The following is a 22,045-nucleotide window of genomic DNA, read 5'->3' on the forward strand; positions in this document are numbered from 1 at the left end:
TCGTCATCTTGCAGACGCGCGCATCGATCGGTTCCGACCGCTCGTTCCATCGACGCGTGCGCCAGGTGGCACCGGGTCGTGGCGTCGGGACGAGACCCGTTGGGCGTCCAAGCGGTCGCGGGTCCCTCCAGTTCTTTCTCCCTCCCCACTTCCGTCTCCTCCCCGCCCCATTTCGAAACCGCCCCCGAGCACAGGGAGCGCACCCATTTCCTCCCAAATCCACCAAATCCGGAGCAGCCGGTGGCGGCGCGGCGATTCGGCGGCCGTCTTCCGCAGTAGTGAGGAAGGGACAGCGTGCGCGGCGTGGAGGGAGGGGTTAAGCGGCCAGGTGCGCGTCGGTGCGGCGACCGGGGCCACACCACTACAACCGCAACACACAGAAGCCGGTGGCGGTGCGGTGATTCGGCGGCCGTCTTCCGCCGGCCTGTGTGGAAGGAATAGCGTGCGCGGCGTGGAGGGAAGGGTTAAGCGGCCGGGTGCGCGTCGGTGCGGCGACCGAGGCCATACCACCACAACCGCAGCTCACGGCAATCGGGGGCGGAAGGCGCTGCAGTACTGGAGACGGGGCCGAGGAGGAACGCGGCGCACGCCTTCGCCATGCTGTTCGCGTGGAGGAGCAGAATCGCCGTGCTGTTGTGGCGTGGAGGGTAGAATCGCCGTGAGCAAACCTCCAAGGTCAGTCCACCGATCCAATTCTGTAGGCTTGTCAGATTCGCCGAGATTTGGGCGAAATCGATGAGTATTTGGTGCTTTGATGCATAGGTTAACTGATTAGGAACAGATTAAGCACTTGTTTAGATTAGTTTTTGGGATTGGGTACTGGTGAGATAGGTTTTGGTGATCCTTCAGTAGGTGTCGCAGTGTGTGGAGTGAGGAGGAAGGAGATGTTCTCGTGCATTTGGTTGTAGGTTTGCTAACTTGCCAAACAACTGCTCACATAGTTGCCTAGTCCCTTTTGTTTGCATGCAACAGATGTACCTATTTTGTGTTTGAACAAGGCAAGGTTTGATGTTGTATGCTCCTTTTTGTTGAAATGTGTTTGTATGAGGTTATGTGCTGGGTTTACGGCGCTCACGTTTTGTTTACAGATATGTCCATATGTATTTTTTGCTTTAAGTTTTATGATTCAGTTGTCAGGCTTGCTCAAGTTTTGTGAGGCAGTTGCTTTAGATGCCTTCATCTGTTGCCTAGTTGATTTGTGCAATGGCGGCTTGCTCAAGTTTTATGAGTCAGTTGCCTGACATGCTACTATATGTTTGCCTAGTAAATTTGTGCAATGAATGGTTTTGCTCAAGTTTTTGAGTCAGTTGCCTGACATGCCATCATCTGTTACCCAATGCATTTGTGCAATGTCAGGTTTGCTCAATTTATTTTCCGAGTCTGTTGCCTGACATGCCATCATCTATTGCCTAGTGCATTTGTGCAATGTCTAGCCTGCTCAAGTTTATTGTGAGTCAGTTGCGTGAACACGTGCCTCATCTGGTTTTTTTGCCTAGTGCATTTGTGCAATGTCAGGCTTGCTCAAGCTTCGTGAGTCAGTAGCCTGACATGCCATCACCTGTTGCCTTTTAGTCACGATATGTTTTTTTTCAGGTACATGATGTGTAACATATTTGTCTTGCTCCTTGTAGTCATGTTTTACTTAAGTTTGTATTAGTGTTGTAAAAATAGTGAAAATCAGATAGTTTACAACCTTTTTCATTGTCTACTTTTTTGTAATTTGCTTTTTGCTTAGTTTAGTAGGAATTTAGTCAAATGAACTTTGTCGGATGATATACAGTTTTTGCAGAACCATTTTTTTATCTTGATGCTTATTGTTTGTCCTTTATATAAGCAATAGAAAATAGATGGTTGGGACAAGTCATAAGTCAAAACAGGATGGGCCTACTGGATCAAGTCCTGTTGAACTTGCATCTCATGGCAATGAAAAGCAGCAAACACAGGTGTGCACATCGTCAGGAGTTTTATGTTCTCTTTGTACATAACAGATTTTTGTTTTTTCTTTTCTTTTATTGATTTTTGTGTTTTCCATGTTCCAGCCACAGAGCGGTGCACCAATAATTGGGTACAAACGTCAGAGGCGTAAAGCAGTTGTTGTATGGGGGAAGCATCCTGATGACATTATTAGTAACGAGAATAGTAACGAGAGCCAAGCTGTAGATGCTGGGAATGCAAATGTTGAAGGTGCAGACGTCGACCAACCTCCAAAACGAAAACGCCAGAAGACGGGAGGAACTGAGGTATTTGCATAGTTGCCTCAGTTCACTAAACATTTGCCCGGCAATGCTGCCTAAGTTGTGTATCCTGTGATGAACATTATTTGCTAATTCCCTTTTTTTGTTTTTTTCTGTGCAATAGGGTCGTAGGAACAGGGCATCCCCTGCAAGGCTCTTCAAGTTGAACAAGGATTTGTTTAATGTTCAAAAGGGTGTCATCATTGGAAAAGAATTTGGTGGCATTCTAGACCTTGCAGCGAGTAGCATGCCCGGAGATCTTAGCCAATGGATAATGAAGCATTACGACCCTGAGATTTCGCAGATAGTCATTCCAGAAAGGGGGAAGATTCCTGTAGATGCCACAAGTGTCCGTAGGATATGGGGTTTGCCAAATAGGGGCAGGAAGGTGTGTTTTGAGAATCGGCCTAAAATCACAAAGGCAATGTACAGTATTTACAATATCACCTCTAAGAACTCCCCATCTCTCACAGCATGGTGCAAGATGATCGTACATATGGGAGGATCTTCTGATGATGACTTTGTACGCACTTGGCTAGCTCTTGTTTTTTCGTGCTTCCTTGCCCCTTCAACTAGTTTAAGTATTTCCCCAAAAAGCTTCCCTAGGGTCATGAATGTCAAGGGAATAACGAAAACCAATATATGCCAGTTTGTTGTTGATCAATTGAAGCTTGCATTCACTTCAAGGCGTGGCAACAAGAAGGCTGTTTGTTGCTGTGTTTTCCACCTCGTTGTAAGTCCTTCAAGCTGTTTTTCTTTTTTAAGCATCCATTTGTTTTCCTTTTTTCCTATTTTTGCAAATCATTTGCTAACTTAAACTTTGTGTTCTTTTTCTTTTTTTCATGATGCAGTTGTTGTATCTAGACTCTTTGGATGTTGATGAGCCAATCCCGAACTTGGTACCAAGGGTTTCAGTTTGGAATTCAGTTTAATTTCCAAAGTTATCAAGAAGGACAGGAAGGCTCCGGGAGAGTACGGCAATTTGCGGGTAATTTCATTTTTCCATCCTAGGAGACATGTTTTTTTAGGCAACGGTACCATGACAGAGTAGGCAATTCATTTTGAAAGACCAAGCAAGCTAATATAGTTTTATGGGCAACTGCTTTACATATATTTCAAGTAGTTTTTAGTCTTATTTGAACTTTTTTGTTGTCATGCACACACTTGGATAAGCCTTATTAGTTTTCAGTCTTATTTGAACTTTTTTGTTGTCATGGACACACTTGGATAAGCCTTGGATAATGTTACAGGAAGGATTTTGTTGGTACTAATGGTAGCTGTTGTAGTACATTTTGAAATGAATAGTAGACAAACATTGTTGAACATTGTTAGCTCTTTTTTCTTTGTGTGTGCAATTTACATGTTGAACACTAGCAAGTTTCTGCAATAACACAAGCAACTTATGTACTGAAAACTAGCAAGTTGCATACCACTCCTACTTTTTTGGTGCATAATCAATCTTAAGTATCCACTAACAGTAGGCAACAGGAAAGTGGGATAGTGGATGCAGGCAATTTCAGACAATTAGTAGTAGCATTTTTCTTCATTTCCCCACTTCTTTTCGTATGCAAGTGCCACAATTATTGTCACTCATTTTTTTATCTTCTTTGATTATTAACCACTAGCTCAAGACGGAGTTTTCCCGGTGTGCGGATGATAGCTTGTTTGGCAGTATGTACCACATCACCAAATTTGTTGCCACAAGATTGCCCGAGTCGTATGACAAATCAGTAAGTTATCCAGGAGCTACTTTTCCCTCTTACTGTTGTTTCCTTTTTCATTCCCATTTGTACTTATCATGTTCTATACAATCCACTTTTATGTTTTGCAGAAGCAAAAGAAGCTCACAGGGTTGGTGCATGAAATGTGTTCCGTAATTTCACATGCAGTGGGGAAGCTTGTGACTGGAATTGGGAGGATAGATGATGATGAATGGGAGGCAAGAGAGGCAGATCCTATTGCTGCAGAGACAAGCAGGCAGCAGTCTAAGAGAAGGCGTGATCGAGTACCAGCCAGCAGAGACAGCTTACCAAGTGAGGAGGAGGAGTTTAATTCCGACAGCGATGACAGTGAGGGAGTTGATAGCGAAAGTGAGGGAGATGACAGGGATAGAGGTAATGATGAAAGCGATAGCAATGGCAGTTCGGACAGCAATGATGGTGATGATTTTGTGAACAAGGAGGAACAAAGTGGCGTTCAGGGAAAACCAAGTAGCCAAGGAGTACGACATGCGGTGGATCACCATGAGGAGGCAAGTGTTGACATGGGGAGGGAAGATGGAACTAATGGAAACAAAGACAATGAAGATGATGAAGAGGAAGAGGATGATGAAAAAGGAGAGGATGAAGGAAAGGAAGACGATGATGACGAAGAAGGTGATGGGAATGATAAAGACAAGGAAGATGATGGGCAGGGGAAGGAGGGTGAGGAAGACGATGATGACGAAGAAGGTGATGGGAACGATAAAGACAAGGAAGATGATGGGCAGGGGAAGGAGGGTGAGGATGATGATGATGATGACAGTGGAGGTGGCAACGGTGGCTCAGGCGGCAATGGTGGCTTCGGTGGGAATGAAGATGCTGGAGGTGAAGAAGTAGACAGCGATGATGATGAACAATGCACGCTGCAATTTCTAATTGAAAAGAAGAGAGATAGAAAGCTAAAAGGGTTAGATGAGGCAGATAGCATCTCTGTGAGAGACCTTGTGATGTCAGACATCAAAACTTCTGTTTCCCCCAAACCACGCTTCCCTATTTTTGAAGTGAAAGAAATGGATGTTTTTGATGACATATCCATGGCAACTGAAGCGAGGAGGATGTTCGAAGAGCTTTTGAGGGGAGAAGATTTGGATATGGTCTTCACATTCGACCCTAAGGAAATATGCCCAAAGTTGATCCGCCAGAAAATAATGAGAGAAATTGTTGAACCAATTGAAGTTACAGAACCAAAGAAAGTTCGTCATAACCAACTACCACCACTCCCGCCATCAAAGAAGATGAAGAAAATTGTCAGTTGCATATTAGAGCCATCTGTGATGAATGAAACAACAATGCCTCCGCAAGCATATCGTGCCGAAAATTCCGGATATGGACAAGGGGGAAAGGCAAGGCAGTCAGCCATGAAAAAATCTGGGCCTTCTCAGCAGCCATAGCAGGCAAATTCTGAAACAAAAGAGGCAACTCATGAGAATGACAAAACACAGGTGGTAAAGAATACGACATCAAGCTCGGCAGTACTGTCGTGTGGCAAAGATGGAGATGAGGGAGTATCTACAGGGGCAGCTCCAAAGCAGTCTGCTAAATTTTATTCCCAATGTCAAGCAAGTGGATCACATATTCTGGCAACTCAGTCCAAGCAGGAAGCAAGACCAGCTGCTTTACAGGCAAGTCTTGCAGAGGGAACACTTGACCCCACAAAAGTAAGACCAGTTCAACTCCAAAAGGGACCTACACTGGCAGTAAGCACAACAAAACATATTGGAACACAACCACTAGGTGACTTAAATGGCCAACTTCCTTTTTCGTCTCGAGGGAATGTTGTGCAGTCAGTGAATGTTATCCAGAGGGCCAAGATGCAAGACTTCATGGCATCATCTGAGGCTGCAGCATTAAATTATGCAGGACATCAAAAGGAGAAAGAGAACATCCCTCTGATGTCATGTATGGAGATCAAAAGGATACAGGATGACATCACTGTAACCATGGGAAAAAGTTCGGAACAAAAGTTGCTAATAGCCCTAGGAAAATTGCCTATCCGGTCAACTGCGGTTGCCCAACCTGAGGCCCCAAGTGTCCCAGAAGTAATATAAGCAACTGGCCAGAGGAACACTTCCCATTTATTTGATGTGGAGGAGTGGTACCATGAGTTCATGCGTGCTAGTGGGAAGACAACCAATGCACTAGAAATCAATGTTCTAGATGTGAGTGAGCTGCTTGCAAGGTGTGTTGATCTAAACAGCAAGAATCCCCAAATCAACTCCACAAATCACACTTCAGCAAATACAGATCAATAACATTTTCAGCAAAGGAACACCGAAAGATGAAATGCTTTTTACAGAGAGTACTGCCCAGCACCAAGTTTTGATCTATGCATAGATGATTTGCCCACATCTTCTCTAGACAACATAGCACACCAACATGTTGGGTCAAGCACATTTGTTGAGCATGAGTTCAAGGAACTTCCAGTACATACCCAACCAATCATCAAAATAATCGATGACGATTATGTGTTGGACCTTGGAGGCATAGATGAACCGTGTGCAGAAGCAGAAGGAAAGGCAAGTAAGCTTGACGCAAGTTGTTCAGTTGGGATTTCCTCACAAATGCGTACCAAACACCTGAAAAAAGTTCCAACCAAGGAGAAGTGGGATCAGGCAGCAAGATTTACATCAGCAGTAGCTCAGGAGAGATCCCTCCACATCAATTCGAGAGAAGGATTATCAAGCCAGCTCCTTGCAAGAGGTCCCCTTTCATTGACTATAATGAGAAGAAAGTCTACATGTCCAAACCTGAAGCAAATAGATTGTATGCATCAGTTATCTTGCATGGGAGACTTAATGAAGAAGCATCACCAGATCTAGATACCAGGTATGAAAATATATCATTGTTTTTTTTGTCAGCCTTTGCACAATGCATTTTTTCAGGCAAGGTCTATCATGTTATCCAGGCAATTCAAACTGTTTTTACAAGCAATCCATTTATAGAATCAGGCAAATTGGCTTAGTGTGACAACAAAACGCGTAAAATGCTTATTGAAATAGTTTTCTCCTTCATATGACCATACCTCCCATGTGTTTCCTGACTTGCATGGTGGTAGGCAAATTAGGGAAGGGTTTTTGTGAGCTGAATGTCTCTTTTCTTTCCTGCAGCCCAAGGGTAATTGAATATGGCAAATACTTTGTCACAGTTAGGGAGCTTGCAAACTCAATGAAGAAGGGAGGTTTTGTCTTGAGCAATGTAATGGAAGTTGGTATAAAATCTGTAATGATGAACTTGCCACCAGACTCAAAGAAGCTTGTGATGCCCCTCAGGTTCTCGGTAAGAAAACGCGAAGCAGTTAAATTGTAGTTTTGCGATTCTTTATTTTTCTTTTTTTCATAACTGGTCATTGTCATGTCTGTATTCTCTTTATCACCAGGTTCAAATGCAAAACGTGGAATTGAACGACAAGGAGCTCATTTCCCGGTTCAAGAAATTGAATCGCTTGGACCGTAAAGACATGGTAAGTTAATGGTTTCTTGATTTTTTACCAGTGCATTTTTTATATATCACTTTTTCTGCTCAAATCCTGCTCACACAAATGTTAATATTTTTAGGGGGCCAAGTTGGCTACACTCATGAAATGCTTTCTATTGCAAGTTGCTTACATTTTTTTGCATAACTTGCATGTGCATCTCTTGCCAGGTTGCTTACTGATACGTCTCCAACATATCTATAATTTTTTATTGTTCCATGCTATTATATTACCCGTTTTGGATGTTTATGGGCCTTACTTTACACTTCTATATCATTTTTGGGACTAACCTACTAACCGGAGGCCCAGCCCGAATTGCTGCTTTTTTGCCTATTTTAGTGATTCGAAGAAAAGGAATATCAAACGGAGTCCAAACGGAATGAAACCTTCGGGAGCGATCTTTTTGGAACAAACGCAATCCAGGAGACTTAGAGTGGACATCAAGAAGCAGCCGAGGCGGCCACGAGGCAGGAGGGCATGCCCTAGGGGGGTGGGCGTGCCCCCCACCCTCGTGGGCCCCTTGTGGCTCCCCTGATCTACCTCCTTCGCCTATATATATCCATGTACCCTAAAAACATCCAGGAGCAACACGAAAAACTATTTCCACCACCGCAACCTTCTATATCCGCGAGATCCCATCTTGGAGCCTTTGTCGGCGCTCCGTCAGAGGAGGAATCAACCACGGAGGGCCTCTACATCATCTCCAAGGCCTCTCCGATGAGTTGTGAGTAGTTCACCACATACCTTCGGGTCCATAGTTATTAGCTAGATGGCTTCTCTCTTTGAATCTCAATACAATGTTCTCCTCGATCTTCTTGGAGATCTATTCGATGTAACTCTTTTTGCGGTGTGTTTGTCGAGATCCGACAAATTGTGGGTTTATGATCAAGTTTATCTATGAGAAATATTTGAATCTCCTCTGGATTATTTTATGTATGATTGGTTATCTTTGCAAGTCTCTTCGAATTATCAGTTTGGTTTGGCCTACTAGATTGATCTTTCTTGCAATGGGAGAAGTACTTAGCTTTGGGTTCAATCTTGCAGTGTCCTTTCCCAGTGACTGCAGGGGCAGCAAGGCACGTATTGTATTGTTGCCATCGAGGATAAAAAGATGGGGTTTATATCATATTGCTTGAGTTTATCCCTCTACATCATGTCATCTTTCTTAATGCGTTACTCTGTTCTTCATGAACTTAATACTCTAGATGTAGGTAGGAGTCGGTCAATGTGTGGAGTAAAAGTAGATGCAGAATCGTTTTGATCTACTTGTCGTGGACGTGATGCCTATATACATGATCATGCCTAGATATTCTCATAACTATGCACTTTTCTATCAATTGCTCGACAGTAATTTGTTCACCAACTGTAATACTTATGCTATCTTGAGAGAAGCCACTAGTGAAACCTATGGCTCCCGGGTCTATCTTTTATCATATAAGTTTCCCATCTACTTTTATTTGCATCTTTACTTTCCAATCTATATCATAAAAATACCAAAAATATTTATCTTATCTTATTATCTCTATCAGATCTCACTTTTGCAAGTTACCGTGAAGGGATTGACAACCGCTTTATTGCGTTGGTTGCGAGGTTCTTGTTTGTTTGTGTAGGTACGAGGGACTTCTGTGGAGCCTCCTTCTAGATTGATGCCTTGGTTCTCAAAAACGGAGGGAAATACTTACGCTACTTTGCTGCATCACCCTTTCCTCTTCAAGGGAAAACCAACGCAGTGCTCAAGAGGTAGCAAGAAGGATTTCTGGCGCCGTTGCTGGGGAGGTCTTCGCTCAAGTCAAGACATACCAAGTACCCATCACAAACTCATCTCCCTTGCATTACATTATTTGCCATTTGCCTCTCGTTTTCCTCTCCTCCACTTCACCCTTGCCGTTTTATTCGCCCTCTCTTTTCCGTTCGCCTCTTTTCTGCTTGCTCCTCGTATTTACTGCCGCTATGTCTGAAACCGGGGAGGTTATCGTTGATAAGAACAATAGTAATAACCTGGAAGATTTTGATGCTTTTGATGATCCTGTTGAAAAACCACCCATCTTACATACTAAAAAGTTTCGTATCGGTAGTGGTAATATTATTGGAAAAGAGGTTATTCAAGATTTCTTTACTTGTCCGGTGCTTTACCCTCTATGGGTGGATCTATTCTTCATAGAACTAGTAGTCTTGCGGATGATATCGCTATGCTTATAGTTGAACTTGAAAGACAATTTATGCATATGCATCCTTGCATTCAAAGGATTTTCCTAGAATTTTCCAATATTGAGCATTCTTATGTTAAGTGGGCAGCTACTATCTTTTTAGCTCATGAGTTTAGATTTATAATAAAAGAAGCCAAAGAAATTTTTGCACACTATAGGGTGGACGCCGGCCGTCCTCCCATAGAGTCAATCCTCTTCGATCAAGAGGAAATAAGGCGTTTTCAATCCTTAGATTATGTTGCTTTTAATGAAAACCTTAGAAAAAAGGTTCCTACCAATGTTCTAGTTGATAGAATTTCTGAACTTAATAATGGTTTTGTTATTCGAAACAATGAGTTAGGATATTCCCTTGAGTATAGGCTCATGACTTTCTGCCAAAAGAATGCTTATAATGATGAATTAGTTGTGCAATATGAAGGGCCAAAGGAGGAACCCGTACCTCCCGAGGTTGATCTTGGGGACTTTTGTCCCATTAAATTTAGACCTTTTGATTACTTTTGCTTGCCACAAAGAAAACTTGCTGCTGAACGTAGAGAATATGAGATGAGTTTTCGTGATCTATCTTATTATTATGGCAATACCTAGATCTATTCTCGCTTTTATGCCTAGCTAGGGGCGTTAAACGATAGCGCTTGTTGGGAGGCAACCCAATTTTATTTTTGTTCCTTGATTTTTGGTTCTATTTAGTAATAAATAATTCATCTAGCTTATGTTTAGATGTGGTTTTATGTTTTAATTAGCGTTTGTGCCAAGTAGAACCTATAGGATCATCTACGATGATAGTTAATTTGATTCTGCTGAAAACCGAAACTTTTACACGCACGAGAATAATTTTAATAAATCACAGAAACGTGCTTTTGAGTTGATTCTTTTTGCATTATATCAGTAGACAAATTGCCTATGACTTCCTATTTTTTTAGGATTTCTAGAGTTCCAAAAGTATTCAAAAGTTACAGATTGCTACAGACTATTATGTTTTTGACAGATTCTGTTTTTCGTGTGTTGTTTGCTTATTTTGATGCATCTATGGCTAGTATCGGGGGGTATGAACCATAGAGAAGTTGGAATACAGTAGGGGGTGCAGTGCCATTAGAATGAGCTATGGGTGCTGATTTGCACTGCGCCAGGGATCATCTGGTGCATGTCTCCTCTGCTTAATTCATACTCTTAGATTTCTTTTTCTATATTTGTTTCCAGAAAACAATAGGTTTGTAACTTTCGTTACTCCAGTACGCGCATGCCGTAACCCCTGAAGAACAAATTAAACTTGGAACATGATCAGATCAGCTAAGTGATTGCCAGTGCCTATCTGGTCATGTTTTCAGAGAAGTATGTGGACTCATGTTAAATATTAGTGCACACCTGGACCTAGATTTATTAACATGCCGACAAATTAGTCAACAAGTAATAAAGAATGAGTTGATTACAGTACCTTATGTGGTGGTTTTTCTTTCTTGCACTAAGGGAGCTTATGAGATTTCCTGTTGAGTTTTGTGTTGTGAAGTTTTCAAGTTTTGGGTAAAGATTTGATGGATTATGGAATAAGGAGTGGCAAGAGCCTAAGCTTGGGGATGCCCATGGCACCCCAAGATATTCAAGGACAACCAAAAGCCTAAGCTTGGGGGTGCCCCGGAAGGCATCCCCTCTTTCGTCTTCGTCTATCGGTAACTTTACTTGGAGCTATATTTTTATTCGCCACATGATATGTGTTTTTCTTGGAGTGTCTTGTATGATATGAGTCTTTGCTTTTTAGTTTACCATAATCATCCTTGCTGTACAAACCTTTTGGGAGAGACACGCATGATTTGGAATTTATTAGAATACTCTATGTGCTTCACTTATATCTTTTGAGCTAGATAGTTTTGCTCTAGTGCTTCACTTATAATTTTTAGAGCACTGCGGTGGCTTGATTTTGTAGAAATTGTTGATCTCTCATGCTTCACTTATATTATTTTTAGAGTCTTTTAAAACAGCATGGTATTTCTATGGTTATAAAATTGGTTCTATAATGATGAGCATCCAAGTTGGGTATAATAAAAACTATCATAGGAAGTGAATTGGATGTTATGATCAATTTGATGCTTGATAATTGTTTTGAGATATAGAGGTGGTGATATTAGAGTCATTCTAGTTGGGTAATTGTGAATTTAAAGAATACTTGTTTTAAAGTTGGCAAGTCCCGTAGCATGCACGTATGGTAAAAGTTGTGTAACAAATTTAATGCATGGAGTGCTCTTTTGAGTGCCTTCCTTATGTGTGGAGGTCGGGGGCGCGCGATGGTTAACTCCTACCAACCTCCCCCCTAGGAGCATGCGTAGTAGTACTTTGCTTCGAGGGCTAATAAAACTTTTGCAATAATTATATGAGTTCTTTATGACTAGTGTGAGTCCATGGATTATACGCACTCTTACCTTTCCATCATTGCTAGCCTCTTCGGTACCATGCATTGCCCTTTCTCACCTTGAGAGTTGGTGCAAACTTCGCCGGTGCATCCAAACCCCGTGATATGATACGCTCTATCACACATAAACCTCCTTATATCTTCCTCAAAAAAGCCACCATACCTACCTATTATGGCATTTCCATAGCCATTCCGAGATAATATTGCCATGCAACTTTTCACCGTTCCGTTTATCATGACACGCATCATCATTGTCATATTGCCTTGCATGATCATGTAGTTGACATCATATTTGTGGCAAAGCCACCATGCATAATTTTTCATACATGTCACTCTTGATTCATTTCCCATCCCGGTACACCGCCAGAGGCATTCATATAGAGTCATATCTTGTTCTAGTATCGAGTTGTAATCAATGAGTTGTAAATAAATAGAAGTGTGATGATCATCATTATTAGAGCATTGTCCCTTATAAAAAAAAGGCCAAAGAAAAAAAGAAAAAGAAAAGAAAGGCCAAAGAAAAAAAATAAAAAAAGAAAGGCCAAAAAAAAGAAAGGCCCAAAAAATAAAAATAAAAAAGGGGGACAATTTACTATCCTTTTCCACACTTGAGCTTCAAAGTAGCACCATGTTCTTCATATAGAGAGTCTCTTATGTTGTCACTTTCATATACTAGTGGGAATTTTTCATTATAGAACTTGGCTTGTATATTCCAACGATGGGCTTCCTCAAAATGCCCTAGGTCTTCATGAGCAAGCAAGTTGGATGCACACCCACTTAGTTTCTTTTGTTGAGCTTTCATACATTTATAGCTCTAGTGCATCCGTTACATGGCAATCCCCACTCCTCATGTTGACATCAATTGATGGGCATCTCCATAGCCCGTTGATTAGCCTTGTCAATGTGAGACTTTCTCCTTTTTGTCTTCTCCACACAACATCCATCATCATATTCTATTCCACCCATAGTGCTATATCCATGGCTCACGCTCATGTATTGCGTGAGAGTTGAAAAAAGCTGAAGCGCGTTAAAAAGTATGAACCAATTGCTTGGCTAAAACTGGGGATGTGCATGATGGGAGTATTTTGTGTGATGAAAATGAAGCATAGCCTAACTATATGATTTTGTAGGGATGAAGTTTCTTTAGCCATGCTATTTTGAGAAGACATGATTGCTTTGTTAGTATGCTTGAAGTATTACTATTTCTTATGTCAGTATGAACTTTTATTTTGAATCATTTGGACCTAAACATTCATGCCACAATAAAAAAATTACATTGAGAATTGTGCTAGGTAGCATTCCACATCAAAAATAATGTTTTTATCATTTATCTACTCGAGGACGACCAGGAATTAAGCTTGGGGATGCTTGATACGTCTCCAACGTATCTATAATTTTTTATTATTCCATGCTATTATATTACCCGTTCTGGATGTTTATGGGCTTTACTTTACAATCTTATATCATTTTTGGGACTAACCTACTAACCGGAGGCCCAGCCCGAATTGCTGTTTTTTTGCCTATTTCAGTGTTTCGAAGAAAAGGAATATCATACGGAGTCCAAACGGAATGAAACCTTTGGGAGCGATCTTTTTGGAACAAACGCAATCTACGAGACTTGGAGTGGACGTCAAGAAGCAGCCCAGGCGGCCACGAGGCAGGAGGGCGCGCCCCCCACCCTCGTGGGCCGCTCGTGGCTCCCCTGACCTACCTCCTTCGCCTATATATATCCACGTACCCTGAAAACATCCAGGAGCACCACAAAAAACTATTTCCACCACCGCAACCTTCTGTATCTGCGAGATCCCATCTTGGAGCCTTCGTCGGAGCTCCGTCGGAGGGGGAGTCGACCACGGAGGGCCTCTACATCATCTCCAAGGCCTCTCCGATGAGTTGTGAGTAGTTTACCACAAACCTTCGGGTCCATAGTTATTAGCTAGATGGCTTATTCTCTCTCTTTGAATCTCAATACAATGTTCTCCTCGATCTTCTTGGAGATCTATTCGATGTAACTCTTTTTGCGGTGTGTTTGTCAAGATCCAATGAATTGTGGGTTTATTATCAAGTTTATCTATGAGAAATATTTGAATCTCCTCTGAATTCTTTTATGTATGATTGGTTATCTTTGCAAGTCTCTTCGAATTATCAGTATGGTTTGGCCTACTAGATTGATCTTTCTTGCAATGGGAGAAGTGCTTAGCTTTGGGTTCAATCTCGCGGTGTCCTTTCCCAGTGACAGCAGGGGTAGCAAGGCACGTATTGTATTGTTGCCATCGAGGATAAAAAGATGGGGTTTATATCATATTGCTTGAGTTTATCCCTCTACATCATGTCATCTTTCCTAATGCGTTACTCTGTTCTTATTGAACTTAATACTCTAGATGCAGGCAGGAATCGGTCGATGTGTGGAGTAATAGTAGTAGATGCAGAATCGATTCGATCTACTTGTCGCGGACATGATTCCTATATACATGATCATGCCTAGATATTCTCATAACTATGCACTTTTCTATGAATTGCTCGACAGTAATTTGTTCACCCACTGTAATACTTATGCTATCTTGAGAGAAGCCACTAGTGAAACCTATGGCTCCCGGGTCTATCTTTTATCATATAAGTTTCCCATCTACTTTTATTTGCACTTTTACTTTCCAATCTATATCATAAAAATACCAAAAATATTTATCTTATCTTATTATCTCTATCAGATCTCACTTTTGCAAGTTACCGTGAAGGGATTGACAACCCCTTTATCGAGTTGGTTGCAAGGTTCTTGTTTCTTTGTGTAGGTACGAGGGACTTCTGTGGAGCCTCCTACTGGATTGATACCTTGGTTCTCAAAAACTGAGGGAAATACTTACGCTACTTTGCTACATCACCCTTTCCTCTTCAAGGGAAAACCAACGCAGTGCTCAAGAGGTAGCACTTACATAAGTGCATAACTTGCCTATGCATCTTTTTTTGGCTAGTTGCTTACGTAAGTGCATAATTTGCATGTGAATCTTTGCTTCTTTAGTCCATGTATTAATTTAGGAGAGCACACAAAAATTGCTTACATCGAGCCTCTAGCATGCTATAAGTGTTTCTTCGATACTACCCCTGCGCGTGTATAAGATTTTTTTGAAGTTGCCTTTTTTTACTAACCCCAGTTGTTTTTTCTAACAGATTATGTTCCCAGTTTTAGAGAACATTGACAAGACAAAGCCAGTTACAGGCAATCATTATTGGATTTTTAATGTGAACATAAGGGACCGACATTTTGAGGTTCTTGATTCTTGGAGGACGCTCGAGAACAAGGCTCTAGATGTTTGCGCAAGGTAAATGGTTGCAAGTTTTCGGGCTCTATGGGAAGAGCACTACGCCACCTCCCATGTTTCATTGGATGACTTTGGGCTTAGCAACATCGACGTTCCAAAACAAAAAACTAAGTAAGCATCCATTTTCCACATAAAACTCTACTTTTGATCAGATTTTTTACAAGTCACACAATACCACATAGAGCAAATTAGCTGACTAGAAAAGTTTTTTTTTGAATAATTGTTTAGGTACGACTGTGGTGTTTTTGCTCTTACGCTAGCAAACGGTTGGGAAGCAAGCGTTGTTCCAAAGTTCACATATGAGGATGTTCCAAACATCAGGAGACAACTGACCAACATGTGTGTTGACAACGGTCACAACAAGGCTTCATGGAAAGCCATACTCAAGTTAGCATAGGTCAGTTTTTTTCTCTCCTAACGCGTACTACAAATCATGGAAATGCATGCGAATTCTCTTGCATTGTGAATTTTGGATCACCAGTGGAGTTGCGTGTATAAGAACTTGGACCAGGCAACTCAAATAGCATAAACAGGCAATTTAAGCTTTAATGTGAGGCAAGTTAATCAGAATAACCCATAAAAGATAAATATTATGATCATCACACAACCATGAGATTATTGCATCTTCAGCATTACAGAATCTTTTGCATGAACGTTTTCGACCACTAGTACTACAAAAAAAAGACACATCCATGACATTTTGGGCCGAACGATTTTTTTTCTGTCATACATATGACACTTCCATGACGATAATTGTGACAAAACCCGGTATCATCATAGATGTGGTGGGCTCCTACTTCTATGAAATCATGACAGAAAATGGGCTTTTCGTCCTGGGCGGGCCGGAGACGCAGTTGCATGACATTCTTTGGGCCGTCCATGACGGAAAAAACCATGGTAGAAGTGAGGGGGGGGAGATTTCGAGGAGTTCCCGATTACCGTGGGAGGTCGGGGGCCGAGCGATGCGCGTTTCTCTTGTACACGTATGTGCGTGTGTGCGAGGCGTTGGCTCTAACTGAACCCGAGCGAGGCGTTGGGCTCTAACTGAACCCGAGCGATTGCACTGCAGGCTACACGTTACTGAACCCGAGCGATCGATCGATGGCTATTAACTGAACCCGATCGAGCGATTCCTTCGCTACTGCTGCTAACTGAAGTCGATGGTTGCTGCCTCTCTGGATGAACAGTGAGCGTGGGGGGTGGATGAACAGTGAGCGGTGGTGTTGCCTCTGGATGAACAGGACTCTGTGGTGTGGAGGGCTGGATGAACATGACGACCCCGTGGAGGGCTAGATGAACAATAGATGGTGTAGGGGTGGATGAACAGTAGCCCGTGGAGGGGTGGTTGGACAGGAGCCCGTGGAGAGGGGTGGTTGAATAGTAGCCGGTGGAGTACCGCGCGGTGGAGGCTGGATGAACAGGAGCCCGTGGATGAACAGTCGCAGGTGGAGGCTGGAGGAGGTCAACGGTGGATGAACAGTAGCACGTGGAGGCTGGAGGAGGTCGACGGTGGAGATGAACAGTATCCCGTGGAGTCCCGTTTTGCGGTACGCCACACCCCTCCCGATGAACATGACCCCCGTTTCGACCTAGTGCTCCAACACAAGTCTGTTTCGTCCGTTTTGCAGTATGTCACACCCCTCCCGATCAAAAGGACCCCCGTTTCGACCGTAGGAGGTCCATTTCGTCCGTTTTGCGGTACGCCACACCCCTCCCGATCAACAGGACCCCCGTTTCGACCGTAGGAGGTCCGTTTCCTCCGTTTTGCGGTACACCAGACCCCTCCCGATGAACAGGATCCTGTTTTGAACGTGGCCGGTCGAACACAAGGCCGTTTCCTCTGTTCTGCGGTATGCCAGGCCTCGTTTCCATGGCCTGTTCCATCCAAGCCCTCCCGATGAACACGACCACTCATTCCGTTCCGACCCAGCCGGTTGGCTCCCACGCGTTCCGTTGCCTCCTGATGAACATGACGCATTCCGTTGCCTCCCCATGAACACGAGGCATTCCGTTGCCTCCCCATGAACACGACGACGGCGTTGTTTCTCCGTTTCGACCCAGCCATGTACACGAGCCCTGGCCGTACGTATGCGCGAGTAGGCGTTCGAGACCCCACCCGTATGTACACATATGTCGCTGTATTTTCTTTCTTGCACACTGGCCGCTGTACGTACGTGTACGTGCTACATGCGCGCCTCTACTACGACACGTACGCGCCTCTACTACGACACGTGCGCGCCTCTACATCCACCAGTATATATGTACGTACACGTTCGCGACCAGAATGACAACGCTACGTACGCTTCGACCAGGTGGGTCCCGACTGTCAGGCACTTCCTTGAGTGCTAAGATGTAGCTGGTGGGTCCCAGCAGTTAGGGGGGCGAATCGTTTTTTCGGACGCACTTCCTTGCATGCGAAGATGTAGTTGGTGGGTCCCAGCAGTCATGGGGAAACGTTTTTTCGTGAAATATGGTGGCCCGTCCGGTGGGTCCCCGCTGTCAGGTGGAGGAATAATTATTTTGCATGTAATAAGGAGGCACTTCCTTGCTGCGGCCATGGACCCAGCTGTCAGCCTCTCCACGTACAGTCCACGTCCGATGGAAGCCGTTCCTTGACCACGTTGACCACGCCGCGCTGAGAGCACCAGGGCGGTGGACGACAGCGAGGCCTAGGAAGGGGTCGACGCGGAGCCGGGGAAGATGCGGCAGTGGATGCCCACGCGTAGAGGAGTATGAGGGTTCACTGGTTCGCTGCGGTGTGAGGCTGCCATCGCCGCAGAATAACAGGGGGTGTGGGTGAGTAGAGGGATGGCCTGGCCAGCGATGGGAGTAGTAGGCGGCGGTGAGGCCTCTGCCGCATCGCAGCCGGCCACAGGAGGCAGGAGCACGAGGCACGACCGGCGTTGGTTTTGGTGGCTGGAGCAAGAAGACCAGAGGTTGAAGAAGCACTCCGGCCGTTGGATGGATATCGTACGGTCACTGGAGCTAGAATCGTGCATATTGACTAAGTTGACAAAGCCCTCCATCCCCGTCAACTTAGAAGGCCCACAAGTCAGCCTGCCACTATACTGGGTCCCAGCTAACAGGGGAGTATTCATTTTTTTTGTGCGTAATAAGGAGGCACTTCCTTGCGTGCGAAGATATAGGTGGTGGGTCCGAGCTGTCAGCGGCGGTAACATTTTTTTCGTGAAATACAGAGGCCCTTTTGGTGGGTCCCTGATGTGAGGTGGAGGAATCATTATTTTGCGCGTAATAAGGAGGCATTTCCTTGCGTGCGGTCGTGGACCCAGCTGTCGGCCTCTCCACGTACAGTCCACTTCAGATGCATGTCGGTCATTGACCATGTTGACCAGGCCGCGCCGAGAGCACCAGGGCGGTGGACGACGGCGAGGCCTAGGAAGGGAACGACACGGAGGCAGGGAAGACTCGGCAGTTGTTTCCCACGCGGAGGGGAGTACGACTGTATGAGGGTTTACTGGTTCGTCTGCCGTCGCGGAGAATAACAACAGGTGTGGGTGAGTAGAGGGATGGCTAGGCCAGCGATGGGAGTACGGTGGGGCGGTGAGGCCTGCGCGGCAGCAGAGCCGGCCGCGGGGAGGAGGGAGCAGGCAGTCCCGCCGGCGCTTGTTTGGGCGGCTGGAGCAGGAAGAGCAGAGATTGAAGAAGCACGACGGCCGTTGGATGGCCATCCAACAGTCACTGCTTGTGCGTCAACCTTTTTTTAGGAAAGCCTCAAATCTGTGGAAAACAGCATACAACCCATGTGCCATTATTTCTAATAATTTACAGCCCATTTGCTAATTCTTAAGGTTTTTTTGGAGCCCATATTCTTTTTGTTAGCATTACAGCCCATATTGTGGCCACGGTTAAAAAATTATACGAAATTTTGCAAATTTCGGTGCGGTCCGAACTATTTTTAATCCCGAAATTTCGACTCACATTCAAACTGATTTTAAAAATAAATGTATATCAATATAAAATCCAACAAATTCTCAACGCATAAAAATTAATGTAATTTAAAATCTCGAAATGAAAAAAAAGATATTTGAAACTAATTGCCGGTTTGATGTGTTTTAAAAATGTACAGCCCATTTCTCATTACTGATGGGCCATTTTCTCGGCCAGCCGAATGAAAGCTCTCCTCGTCTTGAAAGATTTGCAGCCCAACAGGCCTGACAAAGCGACTTACTTGGCAAATCACAAAAAAACTGGGTTGTGGCCATGGACCCAGCTGTCAGCCTCTCCACGTACAGTACTCTTCCGATGGAATGTCGTTGACCACATTGACCACGCCGCGCCGAGAGCACCAAGGCGGTGGACGACGGCGAGGCCTAGGAAGGGGACGACGCGGAGCCGGGGAAGACGCGGCAGTGGATGCCCACGCGGAGAGGAGTACGAGGGTTCACTGGTTCGGCTGCGGTGTGAGGCTGCCGTCGCTGCAGGGCCTGGCTAGCGGTGGGAGTAGTAGGGGGCGATGAGGCCTCAACGGCAGCACAGCCGGCCACTGGAGGCAGGAGCAGGCGGTCTCCCCGAAGCTAGTTTTGGGCGGCTGGTGCAAGAAGAGCAGCGATTAAAGAAGCAGCAGGACCGTTCGATTCAAATCCAACGGTTACTGCTGCTAGAATCGTTTGTTGACTAAGTTGACAAGCCCTGCGTACGCGTCAACTTAGTAGGCCCACAGGTCAGCCTCCCAACCGGTGCGCCCCAGATGTCAGTGGGAGGAATCATTTTTTTCGCGTAATAAGGAGGCAGTTGATTGCGTGCGGCCAGGCCAGCGGAGGGAGTAGGGTGGGCCGGGGAAGCCTGCGCGGCATCACAGCGGGCCACAAGAGGAGGGAGCAGGCAGTCCCGCCGGCGCTAGTTTAGGCGGCTGGAGCAGGAAGATCAGAGATTGAAGAAGCACGTCGGCCGTTGGATGGACATCCAACAGTCACTGCTGCTAGAATCGTGTGTTCACTGACAAAGCCTTGCGTAAACAAGTCAGCCTCGAAATCTGTGGCGTGTACAGCCCATTTGCTATTATTTTTATAATTTTTACTCATTTTCTAATTCATATGGAATTTATTGCAGCCCGTTTTCCATTTTTAGAATTGCTGGCCATTTTCTGGTCAGTACCAGGGTCAAAAAATTAACTAAATATGTGGGAAATTTTGAGAATTCGCAAATTTTTGCTGGGGAACGAAATATTCTTAATCCAAAAATTAATAGCCATACTAAAACAAATTTAAAAATAAATTAGTACTATGTCATGTTAAATCCAATGAAATACGTATAAGATATCAGTGAAGAACAAAAACAAAAAAAGAAACTAATATCCCATTTGCTATAATTTTTTTGGAATTTTCAACCCCTTTTGATATTACTTTTAACAGACATTGACCATACTCTTTGGCCAGGACGGAATGCATCCCTCCTCGTCTTGAAAGATTTGCAGCCCAGTAATTCGGAGAAAACAAATAGGCCTAGCTTGGGTATACTTCAAAAAGAAATACTGGGCTACCTATTTTCCCAAAGAACTGGTGCATGAGCATTTAGCTTTATTTATTTATTTACTTATTTATGTTTAGGGGACCATGAGCATGTACCTGGGCCGGATTCATGTGAGAGCCTCCCTTCCAGTTAATTATGGGCTTCTCTATTGGGCCTTCATCAGTGGGCTGCATGTTATCAACAAGTGGAAAATGTGTTCCGTACGAAAAATAGTATGAGCTACGTACGGTACGGGGCACTAAAGGATCGAACCGTGCAACGACTTCCAAAACATTGTGTTTGTCGTTCTAACAACACATTTATTCAACCAACAGACGAAATATACTACTGATTGTACATTGAAAACAGCAGCAGCAAGCAACCAGGGCTGGGGGTGCAACAGAAGCAGTAAGCAGGCCAGAAGAGTGAAGACGCAGCTCTCTCTTCCAAACCAAACATCAGCCATCATTACAAAAGGGCTACCAAAAAAGAACAAGTGTATGCATCAAACTAAATAAAGATCCTACTACACAAGTGTACGCATCTAACTAACTGGCTCAGTTAGACGTTACTATTTATTAAGCTGTGGAGATTGGCTGACGGCTTGAACCAGATGGGTGCCTGACGGGGGAAACTCCAGCCAGCAGGTCGAAGTCTGATACTTGCGACCCTCTCTCCTACTTTGGGCTGCAGAGCGTGGCGGCACATATCAGGGTATGGTGCATGCAGAGACGCATGGTACGCTGTGTACACACAGTTTTGCCTGATGAACGAAACCGCGCTGCCATCATGATCCTTGCCGTCGGTTATCTCCTGGTTAATCGGATAATTCAGTCCGACAAACAGAGAGCGTGTACCAAGGCTACTTACCAGCCTCCAGTCAAAAATTCCTGAAGGCCCAGAGAAGCTGGGATCCTGCTCAAAGACCTTGCAGTGACTGTGATTGTATTCCGCGAAACAACACGTCCGGTACGTGCGAACGATCATCAATCTTTCGCCGTCGTCTGATCGAGCCAGGAACCACCTGCAACTGCCATGCCGCTTTTCTTTGAAAGGTTCTGGGATTAGGAAGGGTAGGGACACCAGGCGGCCTACAACATCATATCAAGTTGGAGTCAAATAAAAAAGGGCTCTTGATTTAGTCAATCTTAAGAACAACATGTTATGAGCATGAATATTTTTTCA

The sequence above is a fragment of the Triticum aestivum genome, chromosome 2B, assembly GCF_018294505.1.
Source record: "Triticum aestivum cultivar Chinese Spring chromosome 2B, IWGSC CS RefSeq v2.1, whole genome shotgun sequence".
NCBI classification, from domain to species: Eukaryota; Viridiplantae; Streptophyta; class Magnoliopsida; order Poales; family Poaceae; genus Triticum; species Triticum aestivum.